Below are 18,496 nucleotides of genomic sequence, written 5' to 3' on the forward strand. Positions count from 1 at the left end.
AATTACAAAAATAAGCTATAAAGACAAGTACTCCATCTAGTCTGCTGACATGTGGGATCACTGTGCCCCCTTAACTCTCTCCAGCCTGGGCTGTCTCTCACAATGCCTTGCTAGTGACTAGCAGCAAACCCCTCCAGGTGCTGTTACCGCATGTGGAGCCCCACACCCAGCTATATTGCATGAATGAGCCCAGAGCCACTCGGCAGTGACACAGAGACAGGCATTAGAGCCAAATCCCCCCAGCTCCTAGCCTTGTACCTCAGGAATATACCATCTTGCATTGCTCAAGACGAGCAATGCAGATTTATTAATTGGTTCACCACTTCATCAATGGAAAGTGAATATACACCAGCCTTTGCAAAACCTGAGCAGATTTGCCACACACTTCATACAAACTCACTGGTAAAGATAAACATTAAAACAAATTTATTGACTATAAAAGATAGATTTTAAGTGATAGGCAAAAAGTCAGAGTTGGTTACTAAAAGAATAAAATATAAGCATGCAGTCTAAACTCTCGACCCTATTAGACTGGGGGCAGGAGAAAGGCCAAGCATCTGGCCACTGTGTCTGTTTTATAACCTCAGTCCCATGTGCTTAGGGAGCCCAACTCCAGGCATGTCTGGGGGCATTGCTGAGTCTCTAAGCAAGGTTGAGCAATTCCCCTGGTGTGGCCTCATGCAGGTGAGTCATTGAATTGTAGCTCCCTTGCTGGACAATGGTTGTTGATGGGTTGTTTAACACCCCACCGGGGTGTTGGTTGCTTTCCTTGCTGTTGCCTCTGGGGAGCTAATATCTGGCTGATTCTCCAATTTACAGTATGTTTTAGTGATAACCATACAACACAATTATATCTTCATATGCATTCATGATATATATATGTGATAGAGAAATGACTTTCAGCAGATCATAATCTTTCCCCTGATACCTTACAAGGCTTGCTTTATATGTAACATCATGATTATATAAAAATGAGGAATATGGGGTTACAAGACGCTCCGCCTAGGTACAGTATGACACACAAATGTGTTCAGATTTAGGGTTTTGGTTCAGACATAATATTACTAATAATAAATAAAAAGCTTTTTAAAAATGTAATACCTGCACATTTTGTGAATGTTGTGCTTATATTTACACATATTTATTGACCTATTAATGGTTACAGTATCTTATTCCCTAATGGGAATTACACTCATACAACAATAATTAAATTAACAATAAGCTATAAAGACAAGTGCTGCATCCAGTCTGCTCACATTTATAGTTGTTTTGTTTTAATTTAGTTTATAATCCAGTTCTCTCACAACAGGAAGACTATCAACTTTGGTTTTATTGTAATTTCCCAGCCAGCAGTAATCTCACAAATGGTGAAATAACAGCAGAATTTGTAAACCCCTAATAATGTGAGTGAAGCCAAATAAGCTTCTCTCCACTGACATGTTTAAGGGTGCCACTAATAGGTGCCACTAATACCTTCAAAGGCTTGTTGAGAAAATGCAGTTGTACTCTTGAGCTGCTTGTTGCCTGCGTCTCCTCTGGCAACGAACACTTCTAGTTACTGTTGACTGCTGCAATATAGCATGAAAAAACACCGGGGTTATTCTATAAATTCTGTTATGTTGCTACATATTAGAATGCATTCTGTTCTCACTCACACAAGTACTTTATTGTGGTCAACTGTATTCTAATCCTGGCTCCGCTACTGACTCTCTGTGGATATGTCTACAGTGCAATAAAATAGCTGCACCATCTCAGCCACGGTTGCCCCACCTCAACTGATTTGGGCTCGCAGGGCTTGGGCTGTGGAGATATAAAATTCCTGTGTAGACATTTGCGCTTGTGCTGGAGCCAAGGTTCTGAGACCCTGCGAGGGGGCAGGGTCTCAAAGCCTGGACTCCAGCCTGAGCCTGAAAGTCTACACTGCGATTTTATAGCCTGGCAGCTCAAGCCAGCTAACATGAGCCAGCTATGGTGTTTTATTGCAGTGTAACATATGCAATAACAATTAAATTTCTCTGTCTCTAATATCCCCACCAATAAGACAGAGATAAAACCCACTGACCTACCTTGCAAGTAAAGTCTGCAAAAATTTTCTGTGTGTGTCCAGAAAGCAACATTCAGGCAACATTCAGCTGGGTGTAAACTTCAGAGAATGGTGTTGGAAATGAGAATAAGAAATGGAACCAGATGAAAAAAACACTATAAAAAGTCATCCAAGCCCTAAACAGTACACAGCCTTAAGTGAACTTTTGAATATTCTGGGTTCACATTGTGCTCATTATTCCAAAGTAATGCTTTTTTATGACTGAGACTATAAAATACTGGTAGTTCAGAAGTGATATCAAATTAGCTAGAGTCCTCTTCATACACCATAAGTCTAAAAATATAAAATGTATGATTGAAACAATTATGAATCCTTCATTTTGGATAAAGAACAGCATTTGTGCATGTTTTAAATCTCGTGATCCAATCCATCACTTGCTTTTTCTCAGTCTCTTTCTTGGCTTTTGGTATATGTGTATCCCAATCAATAGTCAGCCAAACTAGGGTCACATTAAAACTTCAACTTGTCAATCTTGTAACTGCACAAAGAGGAAAAAATTTCAAAAGGGGTGTAATATTTACTCATGACCTGAAACAAGCATAGAGGGACTTTATAAACAAAATGAATAGGATGAGTGTAGATGAACATAATAGATTTTTAGCAGTGAACCTAGATTAACATAAGGTAGAGAGATAAGTAACCAAAACTTAATCATGGAGATGACATCTGAAAAGGATGCAGTAAACAGACGACAAAGTAAAAATAAAAGGGGGTTGATCCCGGATAAAAATAGTAAAACCACTGGCACTAAATGGTGTGTAGGCCAAATCCTGATGTCACTGACTTTAATGGGAGTTTGCCATAGAAAAGACTGCGCAAAAAGTGAATAAACACCTCAAGATTTAGCCAAAAAACTGACAGCAGGAATGCAGATGTATAAGGATAGATTTTAGCTGTAAAGTCAGAATGTGCTAGGGTTGTGTAGGAGCCCCCAGAGAGATTGTGCTTTCAGGGACAGCAGGACAGATTGATCGTACTCCCTTCAAAAAGGTGAATCATGTGGATACCTACCCCACGTAGGGGTAGGTAACCCTAACCCCCTGGCTGATAAAAACTGGGAGAGAGGTTATTGTCCCGCACTTGCCTCTCTGAAGGGCCATAATCCATTTACTGTGGATGTAAGATCTTAACTGCAGTTTCTGCTAAGAACTTTTCATACAGGCCCGGAGTCCACAGCTTGGCCTGTGTCATGGGGGCTGGCTAACAGAGAACAATACATAGCTAAGAGAATGCTGGGGTAAACAGATAACCTTGTGTGTTTCAAGTCAGTGAGTGGAGTCAGCATAACTCCAAAAGTAATTGGGCATCCTTATCGTGAGTTATAGACACATGAAGCGCTGAGAAAGGCCTCATGGTTACTCCCTAATGTAGGGAAGAGTTAGTGGTACAATACCCCTCAGATCCCAGACAGAGTTCAGGGAGAGGCCCAATATAATTGACATGAGTTATGACACCCTTCCCTCACAGATGTATGCCAATCCTAGCCCACAGAAATGCAAGGGTAAATCTATAAACGATTCTTATTATTAAGTACTAATTACTGCCTTTTTGCTTGAAATCTCCAGGAATGTACCTGTTAGTCAACTGGGAGAGCTGCTACTTCATTCCCCTGGACCCCAAAATTAGGATTTAACGGGTATACTTTAATAGACATAGTTTGGGGGTAATTACCTGTGTGTCAGCAATATGTTAATTTAAGCCTTGGGTTGAGCCTTTATGTAATCTTTTAGACCGTTGGCTTATTGTGCTTATCTTGTCTTGCTGATAAGGTTGCTGAACCTATCTGGGGACTTGGGAAAACCCATCCCTGTTGCTTCTCTCCGCCCAATGAGCACCCTATATAATCTATTGTAATTAATTGTTCTGCAGTGTCTCTGAGCCTAATAAGCAAGGTGACACTGCACCAGCGCTGTACGTAATAAACTCCTGTGCTTGATTCTACACGGTGTGGATTTATGTTCCTTCATTCTCCCCTACCGGGAAGGTGGTGTGTCTGTTGGCGACATCTCAAGCCAGTTCTCTTGAGAGGGAGTGAAACTCATGCTGTGATTAGCCCCTGTGCATGGGACTAAGGGGCCAGACTTCTTGCACCCTCTTCTGTACTCCTGCAAAGGCAAGTGATGGTGTGGCCCTTGCCGTACAAATCTATGGAAGTTATGTAAAATTGCTGGTTATAAAAATGGCTTGTTTAAAAGAAGCAATCTGATTGCGTTTAATAAGAGTTCCAATCCATGGAGTAATTCAGCAGCCTGTACAAGGGGGAATTTACTCAAGACTCCTTCTCTCAGAATCATAGACCTGGGATATGGATTCAAACACTAGACAGATGGATATATGGAAAAATATCTAAATCTGTTTCTTTCTTATGTTGTTTGTTGCATTGAATAGCTTGCAGAATTGACTGAGTAACTAAAGAAATATGCAAACACTGGTTTAAAAATGTATGTTGCTCTGATAGCCAGGTCCAGTAAGAGTAAAGGATGTACCACTGGATTTACCACTTGTGTCCTAGCATAAAGGGTGCACTGTCAACAACATTTAATTACATTTAAATTTAATTGGGATTAAATTTCCAAATATTTTACCATGTCACACAAAATATAGACACAGGACACTCAGATAAATTGAAAAGCATTTAATCTGGAACCAATAAAAAAAAAAGCTCTTTCTTATGCAGCTGATCACCAACCTGCAGGGTTCTCTGTCAAAGAGGTGGAACATGGCAGACCTGAACCAGCAGAAGCTGGATGTTGGAGCATTTGCACCCATGCAGCCAGAAATGATAGATAAATAGTGTATTCTATTAGAAACCCCACCTCTGCCAATTACACACATTAAAAAAAAAACACTGAAAAAGGTATTCTGCAGTTTTGCTCTGAATCTTGTACACACACGAAAGTATTTTTCCTTTAATTAGATTTTCTACAGTTCAGAGGACACTAGGGGTCCATTAGAATCTTCCTCCACAATATGAACAAACAAAGCTTGCAGTACCATAGTAACAGCATCTGAATAATTTAAATGGAGTAGCTTACAAAATAGCAATTTACCCAGGCAAATTTTAAATAGCCTCTATTGTGATAGTCTTGATAAAAAAGCTGTTAGTCAAGACAGATGTTATTATCCTTGAAGTAAATTTCCCCAATCTCAGCCGCTCCAAAGCTCTGCAAGAGCAGCTCTATAGAAAATCCAAAGCAAAAGCAGCACATCCAGAAGGAGACATTACTTATGCTCAAAATATCTGTAGACTGCATTCCATTCAGAATTATATTCAAATAAAATATCTTTTAATATATGCAGAGGAAAAAAGAAACTAACTTCAAGGATGGAACAGCAGAAGGGCCAAGGATGGAAAGGACATGAGCCAAGATTTTCAAGAATCTAGTGATTTTGGGTGCCCAGCCTGAGACAACTTGAAGAGGTTTGGTTTTCACAAAAGGGTTGAGCACCCATTTTAATTCTGAATGAAGGTGTTCACACAAGGGTTAATTAACACCTTTCGTTAATTAAGAACATAAGAACAGCCATAGTGGATCAGACCAAAGGTCCATCTAGCTTAGTATCCTGTCTTCTGACAGTGACCAATGCCAGGTGCCCCAGAGGGAATGAACAGAACAGGTAATCATCAAGTGATCCATGCCCTGTCGTCCATTCCCAGCTTCTGGCAAACAGAGGCTAGGGACACCATCCCTGCCCATCCTGACTCATGGCTATTGATGGACATATCCTCCATGAATTTATCTAGTTCTTTTTTGAACCCTGTTATAGTCTTGGCCTTCACAACATCCTCTGGCAAGGAGTTCCACAGGTTGATTGTGCATTGTGTGAAAAAAACTTCTTTTTGCTTGTTTTAAAGTTGCTGCCTATTCATTTCATTTGGTGGCCCCTAGTTCTTGTGTTATGAGAGAGTAAATAACACTTCCTTATTTATTTTCTCCACACCAACCATGATTTTATAGATCTCTAACATATCCCCCCTTAGTTGTCTCTTTTCCAAGCTGAAAAGCCCCAGTCTTATTAATCTCTCCTCAAACAGCAGCCGTTCCATACCCCTAATTATTTTTTTTGCCCTTTTCTGAACCTTTTTCAAGTCTAATATATCTTTTTTGAGATGGGGCAACCACATCTGCACACAGTATTCAAGATGTGGATGAACCATGGATTTATATAGCGGCAATCTGATATTTTCTGTTTTATTATCTATCCCTTTCTTAATGATTCCCAACATTCTGTTCGCTTTTTTGACTGCTGCTGCACATTGAGTGGATGTTTTCAGAGAACTATCCACAATGACTCCAAGATGTCTTTCTTGAGTGGTAAAAGCTAATTTAGACCCCATCATTTTATATGTACAATTGGGATTAACTTTCCTGGCTGTCCCCCTTTTAGACAAGCCCTGAGTTTGCACGCTGTCAGTTAAAAAAAAACAAACTTTTCATCTGTAAACTTGAGCACATTTGTCTGGAAATCACTGGGATACAACAAACACAGAACCCCAGTCTGCTGTTTTATAAAGTCATTTTTCAGAACAGAACTGCACTTTATGAGTAATAACTGATAAGGCTAACATTATTACTCATCTTTATCCAGCAGTGCAGTTAAGTGTTATTTTTCTTTCTTCTTAGGCTGTTTTTCCTTTTTTTTTTTTTAAATAAGTTTAATGATGTTCTTATAGCCTCTCTTATTTTTACTGACTTAGAATCATAGAATCATAGAATCATAGAATATCAGGGTTGGAAGGGACCCCAGAAGGTCATCTAGTCCAACCCCCTGCTCAAAGCAGGACCAAGTCCCAGTTAAATCATCCCAGCCAGGGCTTTGTCAAGCCTGACCTTAAAAACCTCTAAGGAAGGAGATTCTACCACCTCCCTAGGTAACGCATTCCAGTGTTTCACCACCCTCTTAGTGAAAAAGTTTTTCCTAATATCCAATCTAAACCTCCCCCATTGCAACTTGAGACCATTACTCCTCGTTCTGTCATCTGCTACCATTGAGAACAGTCTAGAGCCATCCTCTTTGAAACCCCCTTTCAGGTAGTTGAAAGCAGCTATCAAATCCCCCCTCATTCTTCTCTTCTGCAGACTAAACAATCCCAGCTCCCTCAGCCTCTCCTCATAAGTCATGTGCTCTAGACCCCTAATCATTTTTGTTGCCCTTCGTTGTACTCTTTCCAATTTATCCACATCCTTCTTGTAGTGTGGGGCCCAAAACTGGACACAGTACTCCAGATGAGGCCTCACCAGTGTCGAATAGAGGGGAACGATCACGTCCCTCGATCTGCTCGCTATGCCCCTACTTATACAACCCAAAATGCCATTGGCCTTCTTGGCAACAAGGGCACACTGCTGACTCATATCCAGCTTCTCGTCCACTGTCACCCCTAGGTCCTTTTCCGCAGAACTGCTGCCGAGCCATTCGGTCCCTAGTCTGTAGCGGTGCATTGGATTCTTCCATCCTAAGTGCAGGACCCTGCATTTATCCTTATTGAACCTCATTAGATTTCTTTTGGCCCAATCCTCCAATTTGTCTAGGTCCTTCTGTATCCTATCCCTCCCCTCCAGCGTATCTACCACTCCTCCCAGTTTAGTATCATCCGCAAATTTGCTGAGAGTGCAATCCACACCATCCTCCAGATCATTTATGAAGATATTGAACAAAACGGGCCCCAGGACCGACCCCTGGGGCACTCCACTTGACACCGGCTGCCAACTAGACATGGAGCCATTGATCACTACCCGTTGAGCCCGACAATCTAGCCAGCTTTCTACCCACCTTATAGTGCATTCATCCAGCCCATACTTCCTTAACTTGCTGACAAGAATGCTGTGGGAGACCGTGTCAAAAGCTTTGCTAAAGTCAAGAAACAATACATCCACTGCTTTCCCTTCATCCACAGAACCAGTAATCTCATCATAAAAGGCGATTAGATTAGTCAGGCATGACCTTCCCTTGGTGAATCCATGCTGACTGTTCCTGATCACTTTCCTCTCCTCTAAGTGCTTCAGGATTGATTCTTTGAGGACCTGCTCCATGATTTTTCCAGGGACTGAGGTGAGGCTGACCGGCCTGTAGTTCCCAGGATCCTCCTTCTTCCCTTTTTTAAAGATGGGCACTACATTAGCCTTTTTCCAGTCATCCGGGACTTCCCCCGTTCGCCACGAGTTTTCAAAGATAATGGCCAAGGGCTCTGCAATCACAGCCGCCAATTCCCTCAGCACTCTCGGATGCAATTCGTCCGGCCCCATGGACTTGTGCACGTCCAGCTTTTCTAAATAGTCCCTAACCACCTCTATCTCTACAGAGGGCTGGCCATCTCTTCCCCATTTTGTGTTGCCCAGCACAGCAGTCTGGGAGCTGACCTTGTTAGTGAAAACAGAGGCAAAAAAAGCATTGAGTACATTAGCTTTTTCCACATCCTCTGTCACTAGCTTGCCTCCCTCATTCAGTAAGGGGCCCACACCTTCCTTGGCTTTCTTCTTGTTGCCAACATACCTGAAGAAACCCTTCTTGTTACTCTTGACATGCATAAGTCTATCTAATGAAAACTGTTTGTCCTGGCATTCAAGTATCTCCCTCAATTTCCTTTTTTAATATCTTTAACAGTCATAATGTTTCTATAAATAGGATTTCATTTTAGACCTTTTATGGCAGTTTTTAATAGACTTCAATTATATCTTCATTCACAAAACTCACATGGCTTTCTCCATCATTAATATCTAAGAATTGAAATATACTGGTGATCTTATTCTAATGGTCTTTCCTGAAAGATCCTGAGATCCATTATCATTAGAGTATTTTTCTGTGATTTTATTGCTCTAGTGTATCTTGAGGCACAGCCACATGTACCTTTCTTGCACTACCGGTGATCTGCTCCTTTAGTTTGACCATCAAAGTAAGAAGGGGCAGAGAAACAGAATTTGTTCTGCTGTAGTCTCCTCTAAAGAAAGCATTAATAAAGAGTACATGCAGATTAAAAGAAATTCATAGATGTTTCTCTCATACTGTGCTGCATGTTTTGCATTTTGCTCCCAAGTTCTACATCATATTCTTTCCTCTGATGATTCTTTCCCTAAATGTAGGGACCCAGAATGTTAAATGACAGGTTTCAGAGTAGCAGCCATGTTAGTCTGCATCCGTAAAAAGAAAAGGAGTACTTGTGGCACCTTAGAGACTCACAAATTTATTAAAGCATAAGCTTTCGTATCCGATGAAGTGAGCTGTCGCTCACGAAAGCTTATGCTCTAATAAATTTGTTAGTCTCTAAGGTGCCACAAGTACTCCTTTTCTTTTTACAGAATGTTAAAAGCAGTCTTTTCACTACTGAAAACTAATGTAGGTGAAAAACAGAGGTCTAAATTTTCAGTCTTGAGTGGCAAAGTTTGATGCCTATCTACGGATTTAGGTACCTAAAAAAGGCCCTGATTTTCAGAAGTGCTGAGCACCTGCACTTTTTTTTGGAAAATCAGGATACCAATTTATGTGCCTATATATGGATTTAGGTGCCTACCTTTAAAAACCCAATCTGAACATTTGGATCAAAGAAATCTCAAACACTTCTCAAAGTTGAAGCCCAACTATTAGAAAAATTCTATGGAAACATTTCATTTCTCCCTATCAGGATTGATACAGAAAAATAAAGGCTGCAATCATTAACTATTAATTATTACTTGCAATTTGCATAGCAGCAGCTGCATGCTAGGCATTTCATACAAATGAGAAAATAAGCCCTCTGTGCTGCTATAAGCAGGTTGATGTTTTTAATAACTGGAGACAGTGCCTGTTTCCCAAAGGAGTTCTCAAACAAGAGAGACATACAAATCTTGCATAAACCCATGATGGCTATTAATGAAGTTAATATAAATAAACAGTGAGCTGCTAATGCTGTTACTCCATAAAATGAGATTGGATTGCAGGTCCACTAGTGGGTAACAAGAAAGTGGCCATGCTTACTTTCTCCTCCCTATAGGGAGGGTTATACATCTGATGGTAGACTGGAGTTGCCTGCATGCTCAGCGGCCATGTGTAAGGATAGTTGCGGCCATTCCCTGAATGGGATACAGATACTGGAAAAACTCTTTGCACACCCACCCAGGGGCTGGCCACAGTCTGGCCCTTAGTTTGAAGCTTAGAGTTATGTTTCTAGGAGGAGAAAGGGGGCAAAGGAAAACTGTGAAAGAAGAGGGGATGGGTGAAATGGAGGAGAAATGGCATGGAGATCAGGAACAGGAGATAGCAATGATGCCACTCATCTCCTAGATCTGGGACTATAATTTAGCACTGGCAGGTTCAGCATCCCCATGTTCAACATGCTGCCACAGTTAACCACTGCGAGTTGGAGACTAAAACCTGAACTCAAATCAAGGTTGATTTCAAGCACTTTTCTCATTTCAGGTCAAATTGAGGGTACAACATTAACCAGCTCTCTATAGAATTTCCTCTTGCTTTGTTTTCTTTTTCAGCTAAAGCTACTGGGTCAATTGACCCTATCAGAAATGTTAATAATTAACTGGGGAATTGCAATAGGGAAAAAGTAAAGAGCTCTGTTTAACTATATAGGTCTATTTCACTGCAGCAATACATTCACTATATAGTCAGTATAATTCTCCATTCAATATGTTTATCAGACATTGTGTATCTCATGTTTATCAGATATCTTTCCAAACTGAGAGGAGCTACATGTTGCAGGTTCCTCAGGTCAGTCCCTTTCTCATTTGGTAGCATCCCACAAACTAAGAAAAGATTTTCATTTGGTAATAAATTGTGTTCTAAAAAATTCTAGTAATACATTTTCTTTAATTATGGGAGTATTTTGTTTAATCTTTCTCCCACTTAAATGTGCTAAGTGAAGAATTCAGCTTCAAATTTCTATACTTCCCACAGAAGGCCTAGGTATGCCCATTGAAGTAACAAGTTAATTTTGCAATGCAAAGGATATTCTTTCCGAAAATGTACTTTGGGACAGGCAGGATAAGGATTTGATGTAAAGCATGTAACTTTACATAGATATTAGTATTGTGTTTTAAGTACTTTTTTAAATATGTACTGTAAATAAAGTTCATTTTGAATAAAAACCATTGCAGATATTCAAAATAAATCTCCTTTATATTTTCTTTACCATATAGATTCACATTCAGCATCAAAATCTTTCCAAACACAAAATAATGTGGATTTTTTTCCCTATTAGAAATGGCACATACACTACATAAAAACTTGAATGTAAATCCATAAAGCATAGCCTTGTTACAGAAGACTCCTTTTCTTGCACATTTTAAATAGGCTGTCATGAATGCAGACCTGCAGCTTCTTCCTGAATACCAATGCAAGGTTGTACGTGCACTATCTCATGTGTTTAAAAAAAGAAAGATGCAGGAATCAAAATCAGCAATAAAACAATGATTAATCCAATAACAGTAATAATTGCTTTTTTAGTAGAAATGATACAGTTTAGTCAAATTTATCAGTGCCAACAAAGATTTTTGTCTGTCTCTTTTCTTTTTTCCTTTAATTATTTCAAAATTCAAACAAAACTCCGTTGTAGGCCTATAATTTCCAGATACAGTCAGCTACACTGCATTTTAACAGCAGTATTTTACTTGCTGCATTATCTTTAGCTATAATTGTTGAGAACTGAGAAGTACATGTAATTTGCACTCAAGTTTGATTGATGGGGACAAGCCTGTAGTGCTTTACATTAGCTAGTTAAAATTCAGTTATTCAGTTATTCAGGTTTCAGAGTAGCAGCCGTGTTAGTCTGTATTCGCAAAAAGAAAAGGAGTACTTGTGGCACCTTAGAGACTAACAAATTTATTAGAGCATAAGCTTTCGTGAGCTACAGCTCACTTCATCGGATGCATTTATTCAGAATTTTTTTAGCTGATTTCCATGCATTTCTTCATAATTTTCTTTTGAAAATGTAAGTATTAAAACTCCATTACAGAGCTGTGCCCAAAGTAGACGGCCAGATACCACCTCTTATAGAGCTTCCCTAGACCTCATGTCAGCATGGTTTTGGAGGATTTTGCAGTGGGGACGAATCCAGTACATTCCTCCTCAGCCATAGAGCATTTCCATTGTAGCAAAACAGGGACAGCTCTCCTGTGGAAGTAGAAACCAGATGTGTGGGAGCAATGCAGCGAGAATGGAAGAAGAGAGCATGGTGGGCCAGCAGAGGAGTGGGTCAAGTTGGGGTATTCATCGTTGTGCAGGGTTTCCCATACTCATGACCCTGCACATCTGCCCAACACCCATCCGGGCCACTTGGATGAGTACAGGATGCCTGAACTCAGCTTTAGCCTAATTGCATAAATCCACTGCTCTGCCTCATGGGTATGCTTATTTATTTGAGTTGGTGAATACCAAAAGGCAAAGGCTTGCATGAATTAAGATATACATATTTACAACTGTTCCCACTCCCACCTCTTCATCAAGGAAAATATCTAGCTTTCATTCTTAAAAAAATACTACAACAATATAGATCTCCTTTCATTGCATCTCAGAGAAAATAACCTCTGGAAAAAATATATTGCTAGAATTAGTGATGTGTCACAGTAAGTTTAAAGGAACCTATTTCTGCTCTGCCTGAAAACTTCCAGCTATGAAGATGTACTAACTAGAAAACTGACATACTGCATTGTGCTTAACAAATCAGAAAATAATATGGCTGGTCAGCTAACAGCAGTACTATACCTGCTAATTCTCAAACAGAAGACCATAAATTCACTAGATTTATTTTTTATGAGATATAACAAAAATGGGTAGTAAATACATAATCCAAACAACTAGCCCTTTTTTTCACATTTGGCCCATTATACTATCTACAAGCTAGCTCTCCGTGTTATGTCAGGTCATGTTATTTCAGGAGTGTACTGCACAGTGTCTATCTCAGAAAAGTGTGTTGTTTTTAATGGATGCTTAATATACTAAAATGGTCTATTGTCAATTAACCACACATAGTTTGACATCTTAGGTAATTCGCTACCCACACATATCTGAGTAATATACCATCACTGAGCAGACTTAGAGAGAAAGTCATAAAAGTAATGCAAATGGCTTTTTGAAATACTACATCCATGCACAATATGCAGTCTGGATTTAAGGATAAGCATACTTTTTTTTTTTGCCCAAGTGGCTTTTTCTCATCAGCAAGATTGTCTTTTATGATCCTATATTGCAGAACAATAAAAGAAAGATCAACAGAACTACAAAACAGATAGGTTATACGCAGGGAAGACTTTCATTGAAGAAAATGTTTAACTCAGCACCTTAACAGTATGTAAATATTCTGGCTAAAATACTAACCTGGTCCCCTGCCTGTGGAGCTATGGGGATTTTCTATAAATATCACATTTTCCAATTAATTTTCACCCCACTGTAGTCTTGGTGCTTATCAATCAAAAATTTTAACAGAGTTCATGCAATACTCTGGTATGATAAAGCAGAGGTGGCTAAAACCCAGAACTCAAAACCAGTGATGAGCTGCCAAAATCTTAAGAACGGGTTCCCTCCTCACCCCACGAGGGAGTCGTTGCCTGCCCCCCGGTACTCCTGCTTCATCCAACTCCCCCACATTCCTTGATGCCCCCCCAGGACCCCTGCCCCATCCACCCCCCTCCCCTATCCCTTGACTGCCCTCAGAACTGGGCAGGAGGGTCTTGTGGGCCACTGTAGTGGGTGCCCACCCCCCCCAAGAGCCAGAGCATCTGCCAGGGGGCAAGGTGGGGAGTCCCGGAGGTGCTTACCTGGGGCAGCTCCCAGGAAGCATCCGGCAGGTCCCTCTGGCTCCTAGGGGTGGGAGAGCATAGGTGGGGGGGAGCATGGGGAGCGGCCGCTCCCCCCACTGATCACATCAAAAATGTTAGGCGCCAACTCCCTGGGTGCTCCGGGGCTGGAGCACCCATGGGGAAATTTTGGTGGGTGCAGAGCCCCCACTGGCAGCTCCCCGCCCCGCGCCCAGCCCCAGCTCACCTCCGCTCCGCCTCCGCCTCCTCCCCTGAACCCACCACCCCGCTCTGCTTCTCTGCCCTCCCCCCGCTTCCCGCGAATCAGCTGTTTGGCAGGAAGCCGGGGAGGACTGAGAAGCAGGCGGCGGCTTCCCGCTCAGGCCGAGGGTGGCGGAGGTGAGCTGGGGCAGGGAGTGGTTCCTCTGCGCGCCCCCACCCCTCCGGGTTAGCTGCTGTGGCGCGGGCGGCCCTCCTTGCGCCCCTCTGCCCCAGCTCACCTCCGCTCTGCCTCCCTGGGCCTGAGCGGGAAGCCACGGCCTGCTTCTCAGCCTGCCCCGGCTTCCCGCGCAAACAGCTGATTCACGGGAAGCGGGGAGAGGGCTGAGAAGCAGAGTGGGGCAGTGCATTCAAGGGAGGAGGCGGAGCGGAGGTGAGGTGAGCTGGGGCCGGGGTGGGGCAGGGAGCTGCCGGTGGGTGCTCTGCACCCACCAAATTTTCCCCTTGGATGCTCCAGGGTTGGAGTCAGCGCCTACGGCGCCACTTTTGGCCAGTTAAATTTAGAAGCCCTTTTAGAACTGGTTGTCCCTCGCGGAACAACCGGTTCTAAAAGGGCTACTAAATTTAACAACCGGTTCTAGCGAACCCGCGCGAACCGGCTCCAGCTCACCACTGCTCAAAACCCATCCCCTCTGACACACACATTCATCTTTGGGCAAGTTCTGATACATGTATTATCTTCACAACTCTGGCTTACCTCTGCAAAGGGCCCAAACTGGAACCCCATCTCCAAACAACTCCACATTTGGAGAAAGCTAAGAGTTATCATGCTTTGTGCTCACCTTTATCTATAAGTGTCCCGTATTATAGCATGTATGTACCATATGAAGCATATATTGCCATAGTAGAAGTATATTTTCATTGAACACAGACTAAATTATATGAAACAAACTCAAGTTACTGCAACATAATTTGCTGCTGCAATGGAGCCACAATAACCTCTGCCTCTATTTTGAAAATAACAGATTGATGGAGCCAAATTCTGGGCTTCTGCATGCCAGAAAATACCTGGCAAGCAGCAGGACATAAGTGAGCTGCCTGGATTTTAACTCTTATAAAAAGTCCTATGATTGCACAAGCCTTTCTTCAATGACTGAGCCAATATGTCCACGTCTTTCTGCACCTATGCATACTCAGAGCCCTCTACACGATATATTCCAGAAATTTCATAGGGGAGATGAAATTCTCCCCTATGAAGGTCCAGGATTTCACCTGGCATGTGTGAAGGGGCTGTGCCAAGCTAGTTGTAGGCAGGTTACGGGCACACTTGAGCACTGATTTGGAGGAGTTGGGGGTTCATCAAAGAACTTTGTACGAATTATTTCCATAACTCTTAATTTTAATTAGGAGGAGGAAATTTCAAAATACAAAAGATAAATTGCTACAACCAACCTAATTTAAGGAATTATGTGCTAATTAACACCAAAAACAAGATTTAAAAAATCCCTAAATTCCTGGCCAAAAGAATAGGACATCATTTCAATCCCTTTGTCCATATTACCCCAACAGTAACCTAACTTTACCAGAGACCTTATCTGATGATCTGTTCAACTCAGCTCTTTTAGGGAAGAAATTACCTATTACCCCCTATATCCACTCAAAAGAATCAATCTTCCTCTCTCCATTTATATAAATTCCAATTAACTCATAGACCAAGGCCCATTAATACAAAAATATTCTTTCAGTAACACCACATTCTTTAATTTAATCCATCATAAACAGAACTGACTTCAACAAAACAGACTCCTCATTATTAACTACATTTTCCCTTAGTTTAACGTTAAATTTTATACCACTGGCCCAGGTTCAAGAGCCCCCAGTTTGACTAAATCCCATTACTGGGAGCTCCAACCCTCTCAGGGTTGCACAACATACCATTACTTTTATGTGCAAATCATAAAGTCAACACGCAAGTTGCATTCTGCTTAACGCAGACCCAAGAGTGGAACATCAAGGCAGTTGCAGGCCAAGATTGAGGTTAATTGGCAGAGAGCTATGTGGGACAGCTTGCATAACATGTGCCTGAAGTATTCCAGGCTCACACTAGTGCTATTAGCTCCACAATTTCATGAGCACTAAATTCTCTCACAATTTTAAAATAAAGAAAAAAAAGAGATGAGGTAAGAAACCACAAAAAAGCTTGAAATGTTCCTTTTTATCTTGATTTGAATTTCTTTTGAAGTTGCACAGCCTATGGGGAATATGGAGGAAAAGGATTGGCTTACATTCATGCAAAAAATGAGTAATAAATCCTCTTTATTCACATTGTGCTGTCTCATAAAGTATTCATATATGTCCAAATAAACCACAAATGGCTTATGCATTTAGAATTAATACAGCCTATTAAGAGCCAAAGACAGATATTATGCTTATGAAGGAACAGGAGCACCAATGCAACAGTGAAGACAAAATGCATATAAAAATACAAGAAGAAAGAGATCCAAAATGTTTTAAAAGAATATTTAGTCTGACTGCTGAATTGACATCAGCTGCTCAACACAAAACAAAAAGCCACCAAATAAATCCAAACACAGAAATGCATCCCTAGGCACGGTTTTCAAGCTGTGACCATTTAAATGGGTGTCCTTTCTGAGAGTGAGATTTTAAATGGTCCTGTCATAAATATAAAGGGAAGGGTAAACACCTTTAAAATCCCTCCTGCACAGAGGAAAAACCCTTTCACCTGTAAAGGGTTAAGAAGCTAGGATAACCTCGCTGGCACCTGACCAAAATGACTAATGAGGAGACAAGATACTCTCAAAGCTGAGGGGGGAGAAACAAAGGTTCTCTCTGTCTGTGTGATGCTTTTTCCAGGAACAGAACAGGAATGGAGTCTTAGAACTTAGTAAGTAATCTAGCTAGATATGCGTTAGATTCTGTTTTGTTTACATGGCTGATAAAATAAGTTGTGCTGAATGGAATGGATATTCCTGTTTTTGTGTCTTTTTGTAACTTAAGGTTTTGCCTAGAGGGATTCTCTATGTTTTGAATCTCATTACCCTGTAAGGTATTTACCATCCTGATTTTACAGAGGTGATTCTTTTACTTCAATTAAAATTCTTCTTTTAAGAACCTGATTGCTTTTTCATTTTTCTTAAGATCCAAGGGTTTGGGTCTGTGTTCACCGATGCAAATTGGTGAGGATTTTTATCAAGCCTTCCCCAGGAAAGGGGGTGTAGGGTTTGGGAGGATTTTGAGGGGAAAGATGTTTCTAAGCGGGCTCTTTCCCTGTTAGATGCTTGGTGGTGGCAGCAATAAAGTCCAAGGGCAAAAGGTAAAATAGTTTTAACCTAAGCTGGTAAAAATAAGCTTAGGGGGTTTTTCATGCAGGTCCCCACATCTGTACCCTACAGTTCAGAGTGGGGAAGGAACCTTGACAGGTCCTCTGAGATATGTTGCAAATTCCTTCATTGCAAGAGTGAAATGCTCTAAGAAGCTACTTAAAATTAACCCCAAAGGAGTGAATCTCTCATCAAATGAGTGGGACTTGGTAGGTCTGTTGTGAACACACAGACAACCCAACCCACCTGTACCCACAACATGGCAGGAAACAAGAGAAGCAAGGAAAAGATTTCTTTGCCACTCAAAAAAAACCAAAAACAAAAACAAAAAAGACAAATGTGCAGAATAAATAATGTAGGTCAAAATGAAAACTCTCCACCATTCAGCCATAGTCTCGTGGCAGGTCAGCTAAACAACAGGAGCAGCTCCTGTCATGTTAAGAAGTGTTTATTATTCTACAGAAACAGCCATATTCCATGTCAGCCCCTACTTTATAGAGATTTCCCCGTACTTCAACTCTGGCCTGCAGGAATAGTCAGTATGATATATCAAGCTTACGAGTTAAAGGAAAGAAACCACAGACAAATCAATGTTAAAGACATCTGGAGAGGTCATTATAAAAACTAAAATCATAAAATAATAAGCATAAATATGAACGGATACCTTGATCCACTCTCACCTCTTTCACTATACGAAGGCAAAGTCACTGACCACGATCTCCATTGAGTAAGCTCTTACAATGAGCAATACACACTCTAGATAAGAAATATGTAATTTTAAATATCAAGGGGTCCTTCTTCCATCCCCTTAACTAAAATGTTGCCAAGGCACTCAGTCACCATGGTGATAAGGACTACGTATATACCTAGAAGAATGGATGAATAGGTAGATGGAGAAATAGAGGTACAGGAGCAGAAGATATCCAGACAGACTGAAAGATAGATGGGGGAGGGCAATAGAGTAGCAGATATATCTACAGAATAGCTCCTTTCAGCACAAACCAGGTTTCCCTACCTCTCTAAGGAGGAGGTTTGACCTCCAAATTCTACTCCACTCCAATTCCCTCCCACAAGAATAACATTTCAAGAAAAACTCCATGAGGTGAAGCTCAGAT

General features: G+C 41.2%; 1 long non-coding RNA gene across 2 annotated transcripts in view; it reads right to left on the bottom strand.

Moving 5' to 3' along the window:
• Positions 1 to 1,157: 1,157 nt before the first annotated feature.
• Positions 1,158 to 18,496, bottom strand: part of LOC122455521 — a 48,566-nt gene continuing 31,227 nt past the window's right edge. For both annotated transcript variants that reach the window (XR_006273748.1, XR_006273747.1), the window contains one exon: positions 1,158 to 1,568. This is a non-coding gene — a long non-coding RNA (uncharacterized LOC122455521). The remainder of the gene's footprint in view (positions 1,569 to 18,496) is intronic.

Source organism: Dermochelys coriacea, chromosome 8 (assembly GCF_009764565.3).
Source record: "Dermochelys coriacea isolate rDerCor1 chromosome 8, rDerCor1.pri.v4, whole genome shotgun sequence".
NCBI classification, from domain to species: domain Eukaryota; kingdom Metazoa; phylum Chordata; order Testudines; family Dermochelyidae; genus Dermochelys; species Dermochelys coriacea.